Genomic DNA, 24,193 nt, shown 5'->3' with positions numbered 1-24,193 from the left:
TCAAAATATGTTTTTAGGCCAGGCGGGTCAGAACAAGACAAGGCGACCGTTTACCGTCGAGGGAATAACTTGTTCCCATGATCGTGAAGCATGTGTCTCGAGTCGCAGAACCCACATGGGGCCAACGAGTGTAAAACACGCATCAACATAGCATTCATACCAACACCAGAAAACATGCTATCGTAAGATAAAAAACATGTGATATTATCTCTTTATATTAAATCCATATCCATCGTCTGACCTCCTTACTACTCCCACCACTGACCTAATTCACAGGGTCGACAATTTGAAGAAGTTCACCAAAAGTTTACGCATGTGCAAATCAATGGAATTTATTGAATGCATTACCCAGGAATAAATTTTGGACAAAACAAAAACTGGTATCGTAAACAAGGTTAACAGCTGATCGGGGTAATACCGTACCAGTCGACTCCTAGACCTGTTAAAAAGCAATGGAGTACATAGAAGGAGGCCTCGCTGGCCCCTTATACTCTATATGCCTAACTACTTTACCAAATAAATGAAAAATACCAAATATAATGAATGAATAACTGCAGGATTACGGGCGCCGGGTTTATGAAAGACTATACGGTAATCTCCAATTATGGGGAAATTTTAATATTTTGTCGTATTAATAATTTAAAGTGTAAGTTCAAAGGTAACATTAAAACGACTAGACAAAAATACACCTTATGGGTTTAATCAGGTCAAATAATTCACAGCTTCCTGAGGCCATCGCATTATGTCCGGTCAAGGTACCCTGGTAGTAGTAGTTCAGATAGAGGCACGTGGGTTCGCAGAACGCGTCGTTGATTTTTTTTTCAAGGCAACGCCTGATTTGGCACACTCCATCGCCAGACGATTCGTGCACGCTCTGTGTGAACTCGTCCAATTGTCGGTGGCTGTCTGAGGTGATCGTAGTTGATAACGATCTGTCACACGATCCACCGTCACGGGTCTCGTGGAAGCGCGTTGGCTGCCAACGCAGAAACAGTCCGCCTTTGGCAAGTCAGAACATGCATAGCCTATTACCAATCTAGGAAAACGAGATACGCAAGACAAATTCCGGTAGGCCTGGAACTTCACTTTCTTTTATCATATAAAGTACTATATAATCCGTCTTTGATTAGTGGTAAAATAAATCATATTGCGGTTGTCCTTGTTTACAGACGACCTGTGATTTGATGACCCGGTGATTAGACGATGATCCGACGATCAACATGAATATCCAACAATGCGAAGATTATCTAATAAGTCTCTCTTATGATGATCTGTGGTAGGTCTACTAATATCATCTTGACATGATCCGATAAGCTGTATTTCATCCAATAATACTGATTCGATGATGATCCGATTAGCTGTCAATAATTCGGCGATGATTCTGATGTACCGATGATTTAATTGAATTAAACAAAATCAACCAAAAAAATAACAACGATATACAATTTATATCATAAACATAATGATGAACACCATTGCAGTAGCTAACTACTACCGTATCTTACCTCATGACCCGGATCCATATAATATGGCTTTAAATGAATCATCACTTTCGAGCGCGCGTACACAGCGCATCGGTAACTACGCGCACTATCACAACCAATTACAGAATGTCAGACCTCAGTATGTTTGGATTAAAATGGGAATCCGCAATTACGTATGTTTCTCTACAAGACGACGTGAAACACTGGGATTTCGGTAGGACGAACTTAAAAGTGAATCGGCAAGGAACGTCCAACATCAGTTGAAGTAAGACAACGATTAACAAATCAATCAGGATGATACGCGATGACGTCAGTCACACGAATCTACAGTCCGGTAATTATACACTTTCATAACACATTTACGACCTGACATTTGAATGATCTCCATCCTGACCCACGTGCACACTTGAGGAAACCCAGAAGGCAGAACACAGTGAGTGAAAACCGGATAAACAGTGATCGATATGCCATTCAATGACGTCACATTATCGAATCCGTTAAGTCAATCGTCTCTATTATGTCCGTTGAAATAACACAATAACGGAAAACACTCAGATCAGTATTAATCATCTGGGAAAAGGATTATTTATCGATTGTAGATTTGGAGAATCGCTAAATTAGCGAGAAATCACACGATAATTACAATGACAGTACAATGTTCTACAATATTATTAAGATTTGGTAAAATCAGGAAAAAGTCGAACAAAAAAGTATTAAAACATTGGACTTCTTTTTTCAAACATATTTATACAGGATTAAAAACATATCAGGTGGTTGTTATTGCCTGTTTTTCATATGGTCTTTTTAAAACTTATACTAGGAAGATAAAGATAAAACATACATTATACATCACACTTCAATAAATCATTATCTTCAAATGAGACAAAAATTCAAATTTTGCTCAGTTTACAGACAATATTCGAAGACCAATTCAATACAAAAACTGATGTCCAAAAAGCAACGACGAATAATATTAACAGTAATATTAAGTATTTTCTTGTGTTCGATCGAAAGCTGACCACTTCATTATATATACAGAGTAACCATTTAACATATTTCATTTTATTCTTCAGGTGTATTAACGCTCAATACCAATGAAAGTATTATCTTGTAAACAAAACTGAAAACAAAGTAGTTAGTTGAATAATAGTAGGGACAATAATAGTCATGATAACGTTTCTTTGGCCTATATCGATCTACACTTAACACAAACACGTAAAACATGACCACTAAAATAGTATCTGCCTCTACATCATAAAGCCTTTTACGCGTGTAATACAGTCTGGCGATAACTAGGCCAAAGGTAGGCCTACACTACCAACATAATGAAATAGCACACCGCGCCGATGGAGTTGAGTGCGGTTGTGTTTTATTACGTACAGGAGCGCCTATTTAAACGGCTATAGCGTTTCTTGACAACAGAGTATTTCGGCTTTTTTATGCGACTACAGTTTGCAATCCTTCTAATTAACAAGGCATTTTAGAATCTAGTGTTCGCTTCTCCTAGGGTGTAGTATTTTATCGCATGCATACAAACATATCTCAATATAAAAAGAAGTATTGTCATTTGATAATGAATAATTGTAATGGGCGTATCAACTTTGTATTGAATTTCGAAATGTTAGCTTTAAAATCGTTTTTTTATGGAGTAATGTCAATGAACTAGCCAATCAACAAGCGGGGAAGTGAAGATACCTTTATACGATTAAATTTAGCCAAAAATTTTAAGACCGTCAATAGAGAAAGAAATAATAGAAAGGGGATTTTCGGACGGAGCAAGACGTGGGCGGACGTGGATCGCACCAACAAAAGACGGTTTCCTAAATCTATTTCCCCTTGGAGATTTATCGACAGACAGATTACATTCTATTACAATACTTCGAAGTATCACGTCGTTTATCGCACTACTTTTCAAGAAGAAAAAGGATCCAAGAAGTTTCTGCATTGGAAGATACGCCAGATCAACTTTTCGTAAGGGCCCACCTTTAGTAAAGACGTCTTGGTGGCGCACTTCACAATATCTACAAGATTGTCCAAGAGTTTGCTTGTTTCGCCTTGGATATGAATGAGGCGGACAGTTGCCTGCATTAAAGAATAGGTATTGCTGAACCATTGGAGTTCATTTAAAAATAGAGGAACACGTCAAAAGACGGCGTATCCGCATACATATAAACATACAATCGTATTCCATAGTTGAAACACAGAACGTTTATAAAACGCAAACGAAGGCCCTATTCAAAATAGGATTTTAGAAGATTATTCCACGTAAATAAAACCATTTGAAATTTTAAAATTATAAACTAAAGAGTAGACCACCTAAAACCTAAACATTCTCCAAAAAAGACTAATTACCTTATGCCTACTTAATTATGCAACTTGGTTAATGAGCTTTTACAATTTATTCTTAACGGTTTAGAGAACATACTTATTGGCATTTATGTATTACCTGAATAGGACAGAGTAAGAAGGAGGACTCTGAGGGGCCTAGCTCAGGTGTGATTGTTACCGACTAGTCAGGCATGTACTTTTCTATTCAGCACTGCATCACGCAGACGATACGATTATACATTGCACTATTCTGTAATAGGGCCTAAGTAGGGCAGAGTGTGTTACTGTTATTATCTCCATTGCACACCGAGTATTATTATATTATTATTTCTCATCGATATCGAGGCCTGCTTGGTTAATTTCGGACTTATGGCGCCCGCGTAAACATGATCAGTATTTATTTAGAAATAGATTGTCCGTAATAACAGTGTCGTACATCATCCGTGAATAACAATATCAACAAATCAATATAAACAAATTCTTCAGCTCGGACATGAAGGCTTATACATCGTACAAATTCGCCTATATTGTGGGAAGTAATCGAAACTATTTACTTCAAAGTGCTAATAATAGTATTTGAAGCTGGGCCCCGGAGGAGAAACAAATGATATGTTGTACAGCTGCAAGATATAAAAAAGGGTGTTTGACGAAAAACTCGGGAACGATTAATGTTGAGATACAGATTTTTTAGAACTTAAAAACTGGGGGAAAAGGGTGGTTACGCCCTCTTACCCCCAGTTAAATATTTAAAATTCTGTATCCATATACGGTATCGTTCCTGATTTTTTTTTGTCAAACACCGTTTTTATATGTTTCATCTGTTGTACAACAACAACATTTGTTTTCCTCCGGAGCCTGTCTGCAACAGTTTGAGCGTCTAATTCCTCCCCGATAGGCCTGATATGAGGAACTAAGTCGGTAATATTAATATCTCTCTTGGTAAAACGGAGTTAAGCGATCCCCTACACAGAGCCCTAGTTACTTGTATTCGTTTCTCACAAGTACTACAAGCCTGGATTTATGAACTGATATTTAAGATCTATGCCTATAGGCCTACGCTATCTCGGGTAAAATATGGGGAAAACCCAAAAAAACTACAGTGTAAACATTGAATTTGCATTGTAGAAAGAATCATTGTTATCAACTGCAAAAGTTAAGCTACTGATTTAGAAAACAAATTCTCAAATTAATTACCGATACCAGGCAAAATTAGATGTACAAAAAAAGAGATGCACAAGAGGGCCGGATGAGGGCGGAAGCCGGGAGTAAGTGTAAGCCCAGAAAAAAAAAAAGGTATGCGCCACTGTCACCATCAACATTTAGTAAGAAAAAAATTATAAGCAAGCTTATGTCACCTAAGCCTTCCCCCACCGCACTGCCCTTAACCTCCACTCTCATTAAGTCAATACACATAGAAACGCCAGGTTGCGCAAAAAATAATTAAGGATGGTTAATTGGTTAACTGGCAAGAAAAAAAAAATGATTTATCAATGAGGTAAGGGGTGAAATAATTATGAGAAGTTTATTAATTTGCGTGTAGGTTTATTTTACCGCTGAGCCAAAAAATACTATAATAGTGCAACACGTAACAGTCATCACTGATAACAAAAGGATGAAATTGCACGTCAACAACATATCCATCTTTGAATCTATTTATATTGTGTTGTTTCCTGAATCGCCAACGCAATTGTTTCCTCGTGTAAATCCACCAGTGTCTATCGGTTCATGAGTAAAGTTCTTTACACCGTCATCAGACAAACATTTCCGCCATGATATTTACCTGACGATTATATTATAATCGGCTTGTTGACAGAAATGATAAAGCCGGTGTAATTATTGGCTGGTACTTCCTTATTATGCTTTACAGCGTATTGTAACGCAAGGCCAGGTATTGCTTTGGCAGACGACAAAAGCATTTCCGAAACGTCGAATACACAGTGACTGGTAGATATCAACTGCGCGCGTGGTGCCGGGTTGTAGAACGTGCTATACATGGCCTATACAATTATTCAAACTACGGCAGAGTCTATCACTACGGAAAACCCCTGCAATCAGAGTTTAGGAGCCAAGAGTTCTTTAAAGCGAGTCCATGCGAGGCGGAAATACGTGTGCATGTAGGCCTGCGCTACAAAATAGCAACACGAAGTCGCTCGCGCAAGGGTACCATCACGTTTGTGCACATTATGCCTGCACTGTACTGAATAGCCACATGCATTCTTATAGTAACCCAGCTATTAATATTACATAAATTTGCCACCACCTGGGTGCGGAAACGTTAGACAGGCCCGGTGCGCATTTACCCCACCTAACAAGAGAAGCAAATACAGAATGCCACCTGGCAGCGGAAACCTACAATTTGACCGCCGGCTACCCCCTCCCCCGCCTCTGACAGCGGAAACGTTAGTCTGAGTCAGCTAAGCACCGATTTCACCTGCAAATTCCGTTAGAATAATTACTGTGCTTATCAGACAGTACAATCTTGTACAATAACTTATACCTACGTTGGGTGTGAAAGCGGAAATGTGGTCTCCATGACTACAAAGTAGTTCAGTCAACAATGATAGAATATCACAATCAGGTCGCGTGTTAATATCCAGAGCAAAATTCAGTGCTTCTCTTGTACGATGAAAAATAGCAATACCACTGAGTACCAAGTCGTCGATAAACATAACCAACCGAGAATATAGGTAAGGTCTTTGTTCAAGAATGCCTGAGTCATGGAGTGACTAGCAACAAGAGATGTTGCAATCACGGTAGAGGATGCAAGACAATATTAGACCCTTCGAGAAGGTGGCCTGGATGCATCGCGGCGCCCTGGATATTTAAACTTGGTGTGTTTACTTTCGTCGATCACCTCCCAGTTTTACACTCTCGCTAAGCTTAGCATTCCTGACTGACATTCTTAACGCATAATATTGCTTGAATTCCAGGCGCCGATTTGGTACTGTATAAACCTCTTCCAATTGGCCGGGCCTTTAACATTCCAACAGCACAACAAAGCATTTGACCGTCCTGAATCAAACTGTGTATAGTGAATGCATGGTGAATGTAACAGTGGACCGCATATTGCCCTATATTGAGGTCATTGACCGGATAAAGATATATCCGTTTCGCTTTTGATTTGCAGAGCATTCCAGCGTTGTTGAGTCACAATCCATAGACACACCCAGTACACCTTTGTGGGGGAAATGCAATACGAATCGTCTGAAAATTGTCCAAGTTTCGATTGTGCTGAATCATGACTTATTAATATTTTTTTAATTGCTTGCTGGCACGTCATCGGTACCGGTATGTCATACATACATCAACCCACATACATTACTGTACATACACACCTGTATATACATATTAGTATATATATACACACTAGTATATATATATATATATATATATATATATATATATAATTATATACTGTATTTTGCCTGTCTCTTATACACATCTTATATATGATTTATTTCTACGGATTCGTATGAACAAATAGGAGTTTAGGGAGAACTGCTGCTCTAATTCAATACAATGGAGGTTTACAGCAGGCAAAGATATTCGTCTAGTAAAATATTAAAATGTAGTTTAATCCGTCTTTTGTCTGCTGTATTTAAAAAAAATATTTATTTAAAAAAAAACACATTAATTTACATGATGTATCGGTCTTAAAATATATACATGAATACATACATTGATTTAATGCGTTATGGCCAATCTACAAGGGTCATAACACTCTAGAATTGATGAATATGTATTAGTATTCATATACGTCAAACAGTTTGGAATTAAAACGCCAGGAATGCTTGATACGAACACCGTACAGTACATTCAAATCGTCACGCGTGGTACTCGTAAGGTATAACCGTATCACCGCGCGTTAATTACATCAAGATGACATAACCAAGAAAACATTTGAGCAGTGAGTGAAGTTAATGTCAAAATGATAAATTATTGCCTTTGTTCTGGAAACATAATCACGCGAAAAAACATACATCAAGATCAGTTTTATTGCGGCGAAGTTACCAATGATCGTGACCTTAAACTAAATCTATTTAAAACTGCATCAGCTAAGCGTAGTGGTCAACAAGACCAGCGTCAGCAGCGAAACGCGTTTAATAGCAAGACGCGTTAATCAGAGAACTGAACCGTAACGCTTTTATTACCTCGAGCTCTGATGCGACGAAGCCAAATGACTGACGTCGTTAGTTCAAACATCAGTATATCAAAGTCAGGGCTGTTAATTATAGTTTAGTCTATAAATAATTAATCATTTCTTTATTACTATTAATACATCAATTCCCTTCTCTGAAAAATCTCATACCGTAAAAACTCGAACAGAAGCCCAATGGGCTTAATCTCGACAAACGGCCCACCTCAAATTGAAGCCCTCCTCTTAAGTTTACAAAAGAAGCTACGAAAAGAAGTCCATCTTGAAAAGAAGATAATGAATTTCTTTTCAAAATAACATGGGCTTCTTTTCGAGATAGTACAGTACATACACTTTACATAAATTTCAAAGAAACAAAATTTTATACAGTAGTTTTCATGCCGGTTAATACACTCCATGATACAGATTGATATACAGTGGCTCTATTTATTGTTTTATAGTAGTAATTCCCAAAATGTAACGCATTAATTTTGAACAGAAGCCCCCGTCTGTACTTTGCAAAAGTAGCCTCGAAAAGAAGCAGATCCGATGTTCGCAAATAAATAAATAAATAAATACTGTAAAGCCCAGGGCTTCTATTCGAGGTTTTACGGTATAACATATCGCTTACTGTAATAATATTATTAACAATATTATCATTCAAAATATAACAATGATGATAATAATATTGACAATATTAGATAACAATATCGTTAATAGCTCTATTAATAACAATACACATTTTGTTTATACCAACACATTTCACAAAAATACTGAGGCTAAAGTTGCTTAAAAAATAACAAAATAAAAAAAAATTGAGGCTGAGTTAAAATGTCAAATGAGATTGCTATAAAAAAATAAAATAAAAACCAATCTTATCTTTACATTTTGTGGAGTAGGTGTGACTAAATACCCACATGTTAGTACAGTAATATATAGATGCACAATAATAGTTTTCTATCTTTGAAAAGTGTGTAAAATAAGAACATTTTGAGCCTGAAATCGGCAAAGACATAAGAACAATTAACCTGGGAAAATTGTACTGGTTGTCATAAAAAGGTGTAGGCCTATTATTCATAATTTAATAACAATAAAAATAATACCGTAATAATAAAAATAGCAACAGCAACAGCAGCAACAACAACAACAATAGTATCACAATAAAAATAATATTGTATTAAGAATGAAACCGTATATAATACAGTAGGGATTGTATAGATCGACGGTAGGTGCATGGCGGATTTTGTTTATTATTTCTGGTCATTGCAAAGCCCTTTAAAAACAGATAAGAACTACAGATGCACAATGTCCAACATCTCTCAGGAGAATGTATTCACACAGGCCTATCCCGCTGCTAATTCAGCTGCAGAAACGAAAACTTCATTCTAAGCCATTAACATTCTACCAGGTACGATGTGGCAATGTAACCAACAGTGTAACATGGGCTTTGAACCCCTTTGACTTCAGCTCAAAACACCGCATACTGTAAGGTATACTGGATAATGTCTATTCTTACGGAATATCAAACGCAGCAAACGATGTTTCAAATTATACCGGTTATTAAAACATCAACCATTGCTAAGTTTAAACCAATAATCAATACGGTAATTACTGCAACGGTAACTCCAGCGGGGCGTAACGCGTAACTTTTGTTATCCGTGGGAAATAGGTTTTGATATCTTAACAAAATGTAGCTACGATGACGGGAGACAAAGAACGCCTTACTTTGGTATTGCCATTCCATTTAATAAACGCATACCACCCGTTTTTGAATCATCAAAGCAACAAGTTGCGTAATGCATGCTGCATGCGTGTGAAATAAAGGAATTATTTAATCTAATTTTATACTTAAATATTGTCAATATTTACAAGCCAGGACCACAATCTGCAAAGGAACGTGAATCCTGGATAAATATTTTCACATAAATTAGTAAACAAACAAGACCATGGATCTGGTTATCTAAAGACCGACGTACTGTACCGTACCTTACACCACAAGAAGTTACCACCCTGGAAAACCGCATCAGTTTGTTTTCGTGCTTCGAATTACTCCTTGTTATTCCTCCATGCTACTATCCTCGTCACGCATTCCCAAACTAAGCTATACGGTATGATAGTAATCCGACATATGCTGCTAATCCGGTTAATCTTTGCAAACGGTTGCTAATTTATGAAGGTGCTAGACAAATTCATTGAAAAACTGAACAAGAGGCCTACGAACAAGACAAGGGACAGCCGATTTGACCACACACTACAATGTTTTTGCAGGTTGATCTGGCACGCTCGCGCTTTGTTGAAGCGGCCCAGGCGCACTTACAAAAACGTGATAGGTAATGTCTCTACTATCAACAAGAACAATAGCCACAGCGTACTCTTTCACTCCTAAAATCTTCCGATTTGAATAAACGTATCGAGGCGATATTAATTCGTTCATTGCATCAGATATTCAATTGCCAAACGCTTTGTTTTCCATTACTGAACAATAGTCATATGAACTAAATTTGAATTGGTGATACAACATTGATAACAGAGGGTACAACGGATCAAAGAATTGAGCTATTGAAACGCGATCAGACACAAAAGTAGTTAACTGGTCAAAAATATAATATTTCCCAGAACAAAACAAACCTATAATATTGATTAAAAACGGGGTTCATTTAACCTAGATAAGCTATAGGGCTACGACACGTGGCTATGTAGACAAATATATGTAATACCTAACATGAGTCGAAAAAAGACGATCAAAAAACTATAAAAACGGATAAATCGACGTCGGATGAAAGTCGATGATACATTCAGAGTAATCGACGACTATACCATCACAATCGGGAAATCAACGAATTGAGGTTGTACACTGATATTATTATAATAGACGTAACGAACATATGAAAATAAATGTTGGACAAAACGGAATATCGACAAATACTAAAATTAAATATCAAGAAGTGTGAACGGAGGGTCAAGCGAATTTTAACAATTAAAGAGGTTAAATACGACGGTAGCAATGATAATAAAATTGACAATGTTTCAACCAGCGACTCTGCGAAAAAGACTTATTATGTTGAGTTTATTTATAAAGAGAAATGCAATGGCATCTCTCAATATTGATTCACAGCATTAGAACCATTAATATTGGTTCACAGCATTAGAACCATATTAAATTCATTTATAACACATAAAGTATCGTTTATTTCTTAACAATAAGTAAGTAGGCCTTTATAAACATTTTTCACAATGCTATGTTACTGCTGAAACTATAAGAAAACAAAACAAATCTTTTATTTCAATTGTTTGAAGTTCGTATATAAACGTAGTAAAATATTAGTATCTCATACGCCAGCAAATATAGCAGAGACGCCATTGCTTTGTAGCTTTTACAGGCAGCCCGAGGCGCGTTGTCCTCGATTCGTCCGACGACTAGGGGCCCAAAGCGCTAATCCGATCAGGCTAATACCTACCGACGGGCGGCCTATATCTAGGTCTGTAACAAAGGCGATTTCCTCGTAACGTTCAATTCGAATTCCAGTCCACTCGATTGCCCTACAGCACTATTCGCAAGCGTCATAGCCTGTAGGCTGGCGCGACCCAGGTCAATTGGGCCCTTAAGCTCGGCTATACACACGACTACCCAGGTAAATGCATTCTCAAGACAAATTGCATTGTTATATCCGATATTATTAAAGGCTAACAGTTTGACATCGAAATAAGGTGGAAATTATCATATACAATTCCAACTGAAAATGATACATAACCGTATGCCAATTGACATGTCGGTTCTGTGTTTTCTAATTGCCTGGGATAGATTAATAAGAAATTGCAAATAAACATCAAGATGACAATTCTCGAACGAAATACTAAGAATAAAACAATAGTACAGTATTACGCACACCACGCATCGGATAGACGCTATGTTAAGAAATCCTATTTATTTCATTTTCGGAATTTGCTCCATTTCTTTCATACTTCTAATTCAATTAAATAATGTATAGCCGATGCATTTATTTACTTTGGTTTTCATAATCAAAACAATTGTTTCTTTATGAAATAAAGCTGACAAATTCCATCCATCTTACTTGCAACTACAACTATAGAGGAGTGTGATTTAATTTTAAGTTTTTTCCCTATAAGGATTTGCATTTTTTTTTAGGCCAACTATTTGCGATACGAATCATTTTCTAGGTAAAAATCAGTACTATTATTTGAGGAAAGAATGCATTATACGAATTTCCGAAACAGCAGCGTGAGTAACGACTGATTCACTTCTCGTCTCCACCAAAACTTACATGTTCCTTAGGCACAAAGCTAGGCCTACTCATGACTCAGAATAAACAGACACACGGGAAACATCGCAAATGATTGTACTACATGTACTAATCAAAGCGGGCAGCTTACTCACACAAATTTTATACGGTAATCTCAACGGCTCAGCGTAAACACTAATCGTTAAAAGAATTACGATATCGATTATCGTTTTCTTTTTTGAATCCGTTGCGTTAATAAGAGGTAGGGCTATTGCATAATAGAAACCTGTACCTTCCTTGATTAAGATCTCAGCATATTAAGATGTTATTTACATAATTATATAGTTTTGGACATCTCGTACTAAATACGCGTATGTCTAATCAATCCTCGGAAAATATCATGCAGTAATACCCATACAAAGCGAATAGCCTACAGTACACGAATCGAAGTCTCAAAAAGCGCGAAAATCTTGAAATAAACGCATTTCACTGAGCGAGAACTAAAACAACATATTGGTAATTGAATTGCATGAATGACATCGTTTAAGTAATAAATACTGTAAACTATATTCTAGCTAAGTGGCTAAAAGTAGCATATAAACGATATACTTTTTCAACTCGGTAGTTTCTGTCAATTAAAATCCTAATGCTTATTTAAACTTCAGCGTTTCGTATAACGTCTTTTGTTCGTATCTCGTTTGGACGTACCTGGGACGGGTCGCAGCCGGGTCACAGTCGACGAAGTTAATACGGCTTGGAATAGTCCACGACCTCTGTTGGTAGCAAAAATTAAAGGAATGTCACTGTTAGAAATCCATACAGGCGCCGAACCAGGCAGAAAATACTAGATTACAACTGAAGTAAACGGCAGGTCTAGCTCGTTCGCTGCAACCGCCACACACAATGCTTCTCTTCTGTAGCGCAAGAGTCACAATGGAATGCAGCGTCCGCTGAACACGTCCATCTGAGGGAGTCGCTAGCCAATGACCAATACTCCCACTACCTGTGCTTGCGTAGTCGTCTAAAGACACCAATTCTTCATCATACTCGAAAACAGCAAGCAAAATTTGCCCTTGTAATCAGAGTACAGTAATGATTTACCAATAAATCAACTTCTACCCTTAACAAAAAAATAGTCTTTCATCCAGGAGCCAACTGAACCGCAGTGAACAATGCAGGATACCCAGTAAAAAATTTTCACATAAAAAATCAACACATAAAATACTGCAAACATGGTCAAATGATTTCTGCTTTGTTGCCGAAACATTTTACATAAAATAATTTGCGAATGACGATTTTTAGTAATAATATACATGTATTCTGGATATAGGCATAATATTATACTATTATTTATTGGCTTATATGTCCTGTTTAGTAATAATATATTGTCATTACCAATAATTTTAAAATATAACTGACGTTATTAATAATGTATACAACGATACATCTGGCACAGATGGATTTTAAATCGAGGAAGAAAAACAAATTGATGAGAAAAATACAGTAAATAATCTCAATTGCAAAATAGAAAATCGCAAATAGCTCATGAGAATCGGCAATAGCAATCGTTATCAGAGATCAAAATATTATTTTTCAAATTCAAAATTATTTACCAGAATTTGATAACTATGTAATAATACGGATATACAAATAATAACAAATAGTAATTTTGGATTTATATAACAGGAAAATCTATTTTCTCTAAGCAAGGCGTATCGCATTATGTACAATTGTTTATGTTTTTATTTCTGAATATCGTAGGCCAAAACCATGCTAAGTCGCCGTACTGAAATGTGAGTCAGCGAGTATGTACTTAGAAAATTCTTGCTTTTCGTGTCTCGCGCGTGAACGTGAATGATAAGGTCAGCGGCGGCTGACGTGGAAGTGTGTGATGTTCAGACTTCATAGTGAATTAATAGGCTAAACAGCTGCTAATCTCGAAAGTTCATTAATTACATCATTATCAACTACAAGTACAGTGCTTCTATACTTGCAACAACCGAGACACCCTAATTCTAAACACAGACATTCGCTAACCTTTTTATCTCCATACGGACGGACGGCGGCTGCTGCTGCAGGAGAAAGTGACTTCCGACGGATTTTTTGCATTTCAAACCAACGAAATGAACAAGAAAAAACCGGAAATTCCTCCGTAAATTACCTGGTCATAGGTGTGGATGATTCTCTTGCATATTATACAGCAACATCTAAAATACATCTCACAGACCGCTTGGTTTGATACATGCATACCTAGACGAATGGAAACGGCTACCCTTGCGAGAAGTATGACGTCATCAGTCTCGTCACACGCCGAACGTTCACCTTATTCGCTGACGGCTGAGGCTTTGTTCCAAGAAGCCGATAGGCACAGTTCCAATGAGTAATTAAGATCATGCGGCCTAATCTTTGAACACAAGGTCACAACAGGACATGCGTGTTCAGACGTGCGCAAACGTCATGTTAGTTGTAATACGTGCCAAATTACGTGTAGAAGTGTTACTTCCACCAAGTTACAAAATATACAGTAGTACTAGTAGTAGCTCGTTGGCCACTACAAGATCACTGCGTAGAAGGGCGAATCTGTATACTGTAGCGTCAGTACTTACTATTTAGAGTACTAGTGCTAGTAGCACTAGTGCTACTAGTAATAGAAGTGTCGATTAAGTCGTGATTGTATGCTTACGACAAAAGACCATTGTTTAAGCACACGTCATCAACAATTTGGGCTTCATCTCCAATTTAAAATACGATACTCATTTTAAAGCTAACCCGAGAGTTGTCTCAGAAACAACCAATCAATTGTTATTAAAAGTAGTCAATGGAGGTATTATGGCAATGTCTGAAGTTCAACAAATTTGCAACCAGCAGTCCAAATCAATCGCTGTCAATTTAACGAACCTATTTGCAAGTGTCTACGAAATAATGGACCGTTCAGGATTGTCAATCAAACTTAACAACTGACCAATCAGAACAGGGCCAGGAATACGCGCGCGTGTCACAAACACACACGTTGTCCTACAAACGCACGTGGATCAAAGGGGCGGGAAAGGATCTATTACTACAATCAGTCTATTTTTTTTTATATTTTATGTTAAAACATACAATCATGTATAGCACGAGCACCGTACTTTTGCAAACGTAGCTTCCATCATAAAAGAAATATAAGCACACAGGTTTATCCAAGAAGTTACAATGCTATAATACAGTAAAATCTCGAATAGAAGCCCAATGGGCTTAATCTCGAAAAGAAGCCCATCTCGAATTGAAGCCCCCTCTTTAGTTTGCAAAATTAGCCTCGATAAGAAGCCCATCTCGAAAAGAAGACTATTACTATTAGGCCTAGTACTGTTAGAAGTCTATAATGTTGAACAAATAATAACAGCAGAATATAACCGTAACAACATGCCTACAGCACTGTGCATATTCTTTTTGTATATAGCTTTACATTGATTCTATAGGACATGTTGCTCGGGTATTCCTCCTGAGAGCGATACCTGTACATGAAGGTATATATTTAATTTTATTTATTTAACAATGTTTTCTGAGATGTTGGCTTATTAACTCACACTTTAGTAGACGACGACCCGAGGGCTAAAATAAAAACACATTGTAAGATCCAACGTTTCGATCTATTTGATCATTATCAAGAATGCCGAGGACTAAACTTCGTAGATGAAAGCGAAGCACCTGGGAACAGATCATGTTGCGGTCGGATTACCAAACCGTCGAACCTCTGAGTCGCAAGGCGCAACAGTAATAATAGTCAAAGATCGCGGGACGTACACGAGTTCAAGGTCGTCGCGCGTGGAACGGAGCGCTATCTCAGTTTTATCAGACAACCGCGGCGCTATACCGCCCATACTATACAAACTCATAGATTGGAGAGCTACCCATCACGACGTGTTCTTCACGCGTCATACCCACTATTAAAACTTTACGAATGTTACCATTTACTTAACATCAACCCCCTACCGATGACCGTGTCACCATCCACGATAACATTAATTAATTGATAAATAAGTTTGGAGATTACAGCTGTTATTAAACGATGCTATGAATATAAAGCCCATCTTAGTCATTACTAAGCCTAATACTAAAAGATGGCAACCTTGAGGTCATCGATATAGAAATAAGTGGATCACCAACTTCCTCAATTCCGCGGTTTGATTGTCCACTACACTGTGTACTTACTAAATAGATCACAATCCGAATTCACTAACGTTTTACATAGTACTCCAATTTTCTTACTCCTTCAACCAACAATATTTAAAAAGTCAATTAAGAATAGAAGAATAAAAATGATACATAAAAATTATCATTCATATTATTTCTTAAATTAGGTTACCAAGGAAGGTGAACAAACTCCCTGAATACCGTAAACGATTTATCTGCAGATACGAAAAATCATTTTCAGGGAAAATGGGTTACGAGACGAATAGAAAGTATTGTAGGCCTACAACGGGCTGTACTACTGAACATTGTCCCATAGTTAATCGTTAAGTTTAAGTTATATAAATAATGCATAAGGTACTTCTTGCCTAACAGTCAGTGAGCGCGTGTAGTTCCTAATTTCGACTACGCGCTGCATTACATCCAATCGTCGTCTGAGTGCTGAGGATGTTTCAATTTCAATATGCCTGAATGTGGGCGCGAAAATTATTATATGTCATTTATATACAGAGATAACCGTCACTGAATGCAAGGCATGGTTATTGCGCAAACTGAGCCTAATGTCTTCAAGCGAGGGGTTTTGATCACGCCTGCCTGAACTGAAAAAAAAAATAAATACAAACTAGCGATTTATTTTTATTCAAAGAGACGTAGGGTGCAGTGTACCGGGTAATAAAACTACATCACTGGTAGGCCTAGAGCAGTAGACTTACGCTTTCATTATCATCATTACCCGTATCATTGTTTTGGTCAGCAGTTTAATGTGTATTCTTTTCAACATCCCAACGTCGAAAAGACATGCATAATCTGCAAATCAATAAATACACTTTACAACTTATAAATATTCCTGCAGACATACGATTAGTTGAACTTGAAGACAACTATGACTCGAGGCTTCGCTATTGTTACCTAGCCAATAGAAAGTCATCAACAATTACTTTACTATTCGCTATGTTCTTAGAAGCCTCGCTGTACAAAACAACCTCTGGGTGGCGACCTTGGATCATGGATGAAAACTTAACGATTTATTGTTAGAAAATAGAATTAAAAATATGTTAAAACATTCCTGAACTGACAATTTGTATGTGTGTTAATTCGTAATTGTGGTTTCTCATCGACTGACTGAGATGCCAAACAAGGAGTTAATTGACAATGATATGGGATGTGTCATGTTCAACGCATGTGAAGTGACGATGTACTGAGCTGCGAGGGAATTCCGGGGCTGAACAATCGTACAGTACCAAGTCCTAGATCCGATCTCGAGCTTCCTTAGGCCTAAAAACTACACCGAGGCTCTTCAAAATGCTCGGGGGTAAATCGATGTGCGCATGGCGTTTAGCTAGGTCTGTTTGGCCTTGAGGTCTTTGGCGCCTACTATAAAATTATGTTAAGAAACAATAGCGTGTACCGTGACCACAACTCAATCGTCTATACGGAATTACATTTTGAGTGCATGAATGATCATGTTTGCAAACAAAGAATTAGACAGAAAATGTGCACAGGATAAGGAACAACGCTAGAATAGATAGAAGTTGGCGGTAGTTATCGGCACTGCCGCGTGCCGATTTCGCACCGCGGTAGTGCGAAAAAAGCTGCTGTTTTCTATCGGCAAAGCTACTGTTTTCTATCGGCACTGCCGTAGTGCGAAAAAGGTCGATACAGTATGACGAATGACGAGAGTTTTATGGTGTACATGTATAAAGGTATACTTTACAATGAACGGGTACCGTAAAAGAGGCGACGGCATCATTAAATAGTATAGGCTTACAGTACAGTAAATGGTACCGTACAAAAACAATAAATGATCGCCTGACTGGCAACAGCAGCCCTTATAATATTCTTTCTCTATGTACAAACTTAGCTACGAATTGAAAACATTACAAAACGTGTGTACAATGCAAGTTTAACCAACGCCTCTCTACGTTTCTTCATTTAGGCCTACCCTTAATCCATCTAGCGAACTTTATCAAACCCATCTATGGTGTCTTCAGACATCTAGCTAGATCAGTGATACATTTCGAACTTATTAATTTCTCAGTGGCGAGTGGCGATATCTTTTAAATTACCAATTAGTCATAACATGGTCATACACGAATGGAAGTGTTCAACCCTAGAGCAGAGGCAAGATAAAGGAAGCAAGGGCCACCGACACTGATGATGCGCAATAATACATGTCAACGGTTGTTCTATTACACAAGACGTCTCTTCGCCCACCTTTTGACTCTATGTTCCTTTTTTTTTTTGCAAGCGTGCACTGCACATTTTAAAATATCCATAAAGTTATAAAACGATCCAATGGTGAGAGCCCGTTTCCTAATTTTTTTTTTGTTTTTTTGATTCACTATTTGCTTTATAAGAAGTGCGGAAAAGTCCCTATCATAGTCCCCACGACGCAAATGCTTTCTTTCAAAAGTATTGTGGACCGTGTACCACGCGTAAATACCACAAGAGGTCAAATTATGGTGTTGACACGCGTAAAGCGTAATAAAGCAGTCGGCACGTCACATGCATGCGCCCATCTTGCTCGCGTGTCATGAGCGGTGTCACTCTCACTCTGTAAGTTCACATTGAACTACAATTCGCTTGCTTTCTTTCCTCTCTTCCTCTACCAGAGAACGACACATCACGAGTACGCAACTCTGTTTGTCTATACTCATTAAAACACTTATCCTATATACAAATAGGATACAGTATGTTGTAATTCAACATGCAAATGGAGATGGGCGTTAACACGATTATAAGGTAGTCGGAAACGGTTATTTCTTACTACGGGAAGAGCTGTAACCGTCTGATATGACGAAAGGGCGTGTATGGGTCACATCTGGATCCGGGGTCCTGGGAATGTACATTCAGTAGGCCCTGCAGACTGAACAAACCATCACTTCATTATTATTTTCAGGTTATTCAACCTAAGGTGGTTCCACTACCTGGATACTGTGGCCCATTGGTGTCACACGATCACGCACTGCTGGTTGACCCGCGCATGACCTTCGCTCCGAGCTATCATCGAAAAAGGAACCTGGGAGTAATCCAGGTCCCTTCAGTGCGACGTTCGGAAATATGTGATAATGCATTTACAAGGTAACCGAATTTGCAGGTGCATGCTGCGGTAAAAATAACAATATAAAAGATACTCAATGACAAATATTAAAACAATTGTTGATTACGTTTTGCCTTTAGGGTATGATAGCCAAACATTATGTTAATGTAAGCAAAAAAAATGTTTGATTTTCCTCAACGACAACGACAGGATAATGAAATAATATTTAAACTCACCATTAATTGTATTTCAACTTTTCATGGCGTTTTTAGTCACCCGGATAACACGGTCTCGAATATTCCCGACATTCAGATAGCAATACGACAGGTTCTTACCTAAATAACTTCATATCACAGTATTGCAATGTTTTAAAGTAAATGACTGGTCCATTTTAGAAACGAAAATTCACTTGATAATGCGTCAAAATTCGCAATCCCACGCACTTTTATGCGTTTATGTCGCCCGTGATTGGATACATTAACATCTCACATAAAGACCGCCCTCTGTAGTACCAAACATCAATGGGCGGCAGCACATAACAACACATTTTTTGAAACGCATTCCGAATTGGAGCGTAATGGTGCGTGAAGTCTTCGTTTGACATCACTGGTTTCCGCCTGCCCTGGACTGTTTATCCAGCACAAATTGAAGTATTCCGACCGCTTGACAGACTGACTTCATGCATCAGGAAAGACAAGAATTGTATACTCAAATACGAGTTTCCTGCCGTCGCCTCAACAGAAGTTTTAAAACGTTAGCTAGAAATCAGGCCAACACACAATTCGGTGACACACGCGAGATACCTCGGTTTTGTAGACGACGGAAACTTGCATTTAAACAGCATCTTGGCACACAAGACTGACTCGTTTCTCCCATGTGAAAAGAATGTACTGTACAAACTGTACAATATTTCTTTTCAAGCATAGGTCATAAGCGATTCGTTTTTTTCCCTTCTTGAACACAATTAAATTAAGTAAAAAACGAAGTGAATCAACTAGCTGTCTGTATACAGAATTTTGCATTTCTTTGTGACTACCGAATGTTTTATTCATCCAGTAAATATTTCATAATGTTAAATAATGAATAAATCAAATACTGGCGGGGAATGCTGCGCAGCACTTGTCATCCACTCGTGACCAATAATCCAACGGGTTAGTTGTCTGAAGAAGTCCAGCGGAAAAAGTTCCAGAATTCGATGTTTTTATTATTATATTATTCAACATTTTAATTTTTAATTGACGATTATGGTTCGAATTAAAAATGAATGATGAAGTTTTTAATTAATGTGTTATCAAAGTAGGCCTACATATTACCCACACACATTATCGGTCTTATGAAATATTTCAAAAGGTTAGATAATTGTTATTGAATCATCACCACAGAATTTTGACTTTCATCGAGTTCGGAGAATGTTTTCATTCAGACAGACGCGCTAATACTACTTCCGGCAATAAACAACGAATGATATACGCAGCCGTATGTCGGTTTGAAACAACACAAAATGCAATAATCTATCTGTTTAATAAATATATCCGCAATTCAATTAAATTGTCATAGACGAAGAGGAGGGCAACCCACGTACTTTCGCCGAAGTGTTTCGGGATTAACTCAGGATGTGCTATCTGTCACGTGATAAAAAAAAAATACGTCGAGATATTCATCTTGCCAACAAAATTGGTCGTTAGAAAAACGTTAGTTGGCTAGTTGGAATGAAACATATTGACACTAATGTCAATAAAGTTATACACATCTAGATGTGTATAAGAGACAGCCCCAATACACTCCACTGATTGTGTTTTTGATATCCTCTTCCTGACCGTGTTTCTAGACTCCTCCCCTATTTATCTATATTAACTCTCTCCTGATCGTGTTTTCTACTGACCTCATCTGACAGCGTTTGCTATCGAATACCGTACTTTATGACTCTTGATTTTTGACCGTGTTTTTTTTTTAATGACGATCTTTTCTGATCATGTGTTATAACTCTCTGACCGACTTTTCTATCGAATCCTTACTGACTCTTAAACAGTTTTTTTTATATATCAAATACACAAATGGTATATTTTGTATTAACTCTTTATCATGTTTATTCTATTGACGACTTCTTTGATTGATCATGTTTTATAACTCTGGTCGACTTTTCTATCGAATTCTTACTGATACTCAGACATTCTTGTTTTGTATAAAATACACAAATAGTAAGTTTTGTATTGACGACTGCCATTAGAGTGCTTTGACGCCCCTAATCGTGGTTCCTATTCAATTCTTTCCGAATCTTGGCCGTGTTTGCAATTGACTCCTCCCCTGATTGTACAGTATTCCCATTGTCTCATTCCCTGATTGTGTTTCTATTGAATCATACAAAACTGTATATTCTATCGAATACTCTCTCTGCCCACATTGTTTTTATCGAATCTTCCGTCACCTTGATAATATATCGTCATGCAAAAGCATAACAAATAAATATTTATATTCAATGTTTAATAAACAATAATATCTCCATTGTAACATGCCTTATGGTTGTGCCATTAAATTCGATCACAGAATATAAAATAATAATTATCATTAAATTAGAGTATTTATAGCTTCACGTGTTCTGTTTGGTTTCGTCTGAATCTTACAACATAGTACTGTACACAGAGGTATTGGGCCTCCAAACAAATATTTACTTTAGATAACATTTTAAAAATAGTATGATGACCTTATAAACAAAAGTCGTAGGCCCTATACATCGATGTCCTACAATAATTACAATGCCATGGTTACTAATGATAAACAGAATATTGCAGTGGGGCTAAAGGTTGAGTATATTATTAATATTAATAATATAGTTTCTAGACAATATGGTTCAAATACTAGCCTCTCTAGCTCAAAGTGCGAGTACCTCTTTGTTCCGGGTGTAACCTGTTTTTACTTGTGCAGCCTACCAAACCACAAGATTCCAACGAATGCATTTTATGGTGAAGGTTTCAGCCTTGCATTCCTTTCCTTGGCCCTTCCCTAAGTATTAACCTCTGTGCCGCAAAGAGACAACAGGCTGGAATTCCCTTGCAGGCCAAAATGCTGCATTTTACTTGTGCGTTACGGGAAAACGACAATAACATTATTGTTAGATAGAAGCCTAGGCCAATGCGAATTATGTAGGGAAGTAAGCAGTGAAACCCCTGGCCCCATAACAATAACAATATCGAGGTGCTGCTTAATTTACCCTAGCATTGACTCATTTAGTTCATGGTAACAGCCAAACTATTCAAATATGAATTAAAGACAGATCCTGAAGGAATATAACGAGGTAAGCCTCGAATTTGGCATGAAAACTAGCTAGCTTAGCCTGCCAGCACTGCAGCACACGGTCACGTTTACAATACAAAGAGGCTTACCTCGGTAATGACAGTGCGTTGACTGGCCTAACGCCTCGCGCTAGGCTCGACTGCTAACAATCCACAAACGAACAATACGAATCACCAAAAATACTTTCAATAGCTACAGCTAACACTTTACATGTGTATTTGATGCAAACATACCTTAAATGACCTCAAAACATGCAGGTAAACACGAAAGAAACTGCAAAAAATCCAACCGTATGTGTGTAGTACTTCCGATTTCAACAAGCGAGCCTTTCGCATTGTTCTAAATTTAGAAACGCGTCACATCCATCCATACACAAGTCATTGCTTACGTATGTCTAGTGTGTTTTCCCAGGGACTAGCCTGTGTGTGAGGTCGATGTTGAACGAGAAGCCAGTTTAGTTACAATGTCCGCGCCCTGACAACCAAACAAAGAAATCGACTAGTATTTGTCACGCATCGCCATGCCGTTCTTTGTTCACAGCGGGACTGAGTCCAGATTCGTATGGAGAAGGTCGCGTTATCGGATGAATTGAAAATATAAATCGATATTGTGTTTCTGGGGCTTTGGACTTCTTTTCTCGCTGACAATTCTTCGGAAGAGTTTTTTTTTCATTTCCGACCAGGGCTTTGTCAGGTCAGTGGGTGTAAACAAATGGGTCATAGGTTGGACTTTGCTACCTTATTTAAATCGGATATAAAAAGGAACCCATTAAAGTAGTTATGAGGACAGATAATGAATGGCAAATAATGTCAACTAAGCTTATATTTATGAGTGAACAGCAGATGTCATATTTCTGGCTGACTGGAATCTCATATCGATTCTAAGCTTCGTAATGTACTTGCTCCTCAATATAAACACAATGAAGCGGGATGAAACGATATCACGTCATTCGATAAGTGCACATCTAATTAGTATTTTCTCGCAAGTAAAATCCTCATCGTCGAAAGTCGGTTACTCATTAGAAGATTCGGGGCGGGGCAGTCCCAAAGCTCACCACCTTAATAAGTTTCAATATTAAGAGGAGGCACGGTACGATACGATACGAAACAATAAAATATAGGCCTATTTATCAATTTCAAATTAGATAAGATGTTCTGTCTAAGATAAATGTAATCCAGTTTCATATTGAATTGCTTAATATGAATAAAGTAAATTGTTAAACTTAAAATTTGGAGGTTAACTTATGTATTTGATTTTTTAGATAGGCCTATGAGCTATTCCAAATTTTTATTCATTTAGTTTTTTGATTTTTTTTTTTTGTGGCTGATAGTGTATCTTTTTATAAGCATACTGTAAATACATTTTTTGCTAAAATAGATAGGCCCTAAATATACTAAATTAATAAAATGCATAGGCCTAATAACGTTAGTAAGACATGGTAAAATCAACAGAACACATCAGTACTGCAGTATCATTACCGAACTTACTGAAAGCAATTATTTGA

The 24,193-nt window shown here is 37.5% G+C and overlaps 2 long non-coding RNA genes across 3 annotated transcripts in view; one reads left to right on the top strand and one right to left on the bottom strand.

The window, feature by feature from the left end:
• LOC117117589 overlaps window positions 1-23,920 on the bottom strand; it is a 38,036-nt gene extending 14,116 nt beyond the window's left edge. Inside the window, exon 1 of one of the 2 annotated variants that reach the window (XR_004446929.1) lies at window positions 22,779-23,920. This is a non-coding gene — a long non-coding RNA (uncharacterized LOC117117589). The remainder of the gene's footprint in view (window positions 1-22,778) is intronic. The other variant, XR_004446928.1, reaches the window with a different exon arrangement.
• Window positions 764-3,030, top strand: LOC117117590. Its single transcript, XR_004446930.1, has 2 exons — window positions 764-1,068; window positions 1,170-3,030. It is a non-coding gene; the product is annotated as an uncharacterized LOC117117590 (long non-coding RNA).
• Window positions 23,921-24,193: the final 273 nt, after the last annotated feature.

The sequence above is a fragment of the Anneissia japonica genome, unplaced genomic scaffold (assembly GCF_011630105.1).
Source record: "Anneissia japonica isolate Jap-2015-1 unplaced genomic scaffold, ASM1163010v1 scaffold13104_len81497_cov225, whole genome shotgun sequence".
NCBI lineage: Eukaryota > Metazoa > Echinodermata > Crinoidea > Comatulida > Comatulidae > Anneissia > Anneissia japonica.
Note: the sequence above shows the minus strand (reverse complement) of the source record. Positions and strands in the feature narration are given on the sequence as shown.